Source organism: Lucilia cuprina, chromosome 4 (genome assembly GCF_022045245.1).
Source record: "Lucilia cuprina isolate Lc7/37 chromosome 4, ASM2204524v1, whole genome shotgun sequence".
NCBI classification, from domain to species: Eukaryota; Metazoa; Arthropoda; class Insecta; order Diptera; family Calliphoridae; genus Lucilia; species Lucilia cuprina.
Window position 1 is genome coordinate 2647490 of NC_060952.1, and position 2797 is coordinate 2650286.

A 2797-nucleotide genomic window follows, 5' to 3' on the forward strand; every position below is an offset into this window, starting at 1 on the left:
TACCCTACATTTATTAAAGCGAATAGGGTCTTAGAGACATTGATTTCAAATTACTTTCTAGTTCTCTCGTCAATTAGTCGTAATTGATTATATCATTAGCTCCGAAGTTTTTTCTGATTTTAATAAAATTTCAGAGACTTTTTGAGGATTTTTGTAGTACTCGACTATATACTCATATAGTAACTTATAGTAAAGATACAGATAATTTTAATAATTTTAAATTTCTTACATTAATGTAGTGTTTTACTTTGGGGAACTCTAAACCCTGATCCTAAATAATAATGTCCGAATTCAACAATACCTTCTCCTTAAGTATGTAAAATATTATTAAGACCGTTTAAAAATGAATTATTTATTTTTGTTAGTTGTAAATTTGTGACCTGCTTTACTTCGAACAAAACTTCAATATCTATAAAATAGTTTCCTTTGATCTTCTGCGTGTGATCAGAACTGTAGCATAAACAATTCATGACTTAAGAAATATAGGGTACTATGTAATCGATCTTGCCCTAATAAACTTCCTCCCTCTTCATCTATTTAATATTTACTACCAAGTGATACACATTAACTATAAAAGTGACAACATTAACAGAACTAGAATTTAAAGAATATTTTTGGAATGCAATCGTTTAACACTCATCTTTAGCATCATAATTATTGTCATCGTCATCATCATCTTAGTAATCACTTAAATACACAAATACTTTAGTGACACAATAAGTTCATTATTTAAATATCACTTCCTAAATCTTAATTATGATCAATGTCAGTACTTGCGCCCTTTTACACAACCCCTTTCATTTTTAAAACGGGAACCACCCACAAATCTTATTTTCATGTCTGTTTGTATATTTTTCTTTAAAAGAATGTAATGAAAGTCATAGATGACAATTTACAAATGGCAATAAATCAAGCACCTCTACTGGAGGATTATTCATTCATTCATTCATACATGCCGAAACAGCAACAGAAAAGGGAACAAAAACATTGCTGGAAATGAAAGACAACCAGGCCATTGAAATGTTGGCGAGTGAGAGATTGTAACATGTAAATGTTGTTAATGAAACACTGTAATTACATATTGCCACTTCACTTTACATCACTTTATGTATGTATGTTTTAAAATTGAGTTGCTGCAGCAGCATCATTATAACAATGACAAGAAACAAGCAAGCAACATACCTCAACATTTAAGTGTAACACATTAATTTCCACTCCTAAGAGCTCGAGACACAAATGAATACGAAAAAAACAACAAAACAAATAAAAACAAAAATGCTAAATAGCAGCCAGTTATCATCAGTAGCACTCTCCGAAAACCAAATAAATATATATATAAAAAAGATCTTTTAAAAATAAATTAATACTAAATGAAAATGTCACTTAAAGAATTAAAGAGATTTGTTTTGTTTGTTGTTATTGTTTGACTGAACAACAACATTACTACCACTACTCGCTCACTTAACAACAACAACAACAATAAGATCAAACTCTCAAATGAAGTGAGCATTTTGGGTGATACAGTTGTTCAACTTCAAAGCATTTTAAATATTTTACATGTAAATGATGTTGTTTTCCAACGGTACCACCATCCGTCTATCCATCTATCGGTTGGTGTGTGTCGGTCTGTCTGTGGGTTTGTCATTTGTATCTATTAAAAAAAAATTAAACATCTTGAGACGCCATAAAAGTCTTTAGTAGTCAAAATTAATTATCAACAAAGTGTATTGCATTTTTCATTTAGCTTCACTAGAAGTAGAATGTTGATTAACTTAGATAACTTGGGAGAAAATTTATCTGGACTTGAAAATTTCACGAATGAAAGCTTTTACTGTTCCAGAAAGGATTAGGATGACGTATGATTAACTAAAATCTCCTATATAAAAAACATTCTGAGGTTCGGTCCACAATTGACCATGCATCATACCCTAAAGATATTAAAAATAATTGAAAATAATTTGATAATAATCTCGAATTTTATAAAAGCTTGATTCCTCTTGAGAAACGATTCTTTCAACTTCATATTTCATAAGAAATCCTTAACATTTCTTAGAATTTAAATTCGATCATTATTATTTAGGTCAACGATAATTAAATTTAAGTGAAACTATTTTAATTGTGTGCTACTTCCTTTCGGATTCTTTATGAAAAACGATAACGGGTTAACAAGTTCAATGGAACACAATTTCACGTTTGTCGGCTAAATTGGACACATTTCAGAGAAATCTCCACTAAATGTTTGTTTCGCATAAATACAATTTGTGAGAAACCGAAAATTGATATCAAAACGTATCACAGCAAATTAAAATTAAAAATTGTATTGATATTTCACGTTTCACTTTTATGCTTTTATTGTTGTTACTGCACTGCTGCTCTTTTGAAATTGACTTGTGCTCAAAATGTAGACACTCAATATTTCGTTATTTCGCGATAATGGCCAATAAATGCAAAAAGATTAGAAGCGTGGACAAAATATGTTTCGAGAACAAACTAATATCGAGCAGTAGCAGCCGCAGCAACAAAAACAAAATCAACAACATCACACAGACTGATTAAGTTTAGGGCAAATAAGGGAACAACTGCAAAAAATGGCGCTAGAGGTTGTTTAACAAATAAACTCTTGACCAAAAGTAGAAGCTGCATTAGTGGCCGTTGGATAAAAAAATATGAAAAGAAACCAACACCAATATGAAGACAAATGCTATAATAATAGCAGTATCAAGTGGCCAGGTATTACCAAGAATGGCACACATTAGGCAATTGGGGCTTTCTTGTTGTCTACGTCTGTTGGTACGAT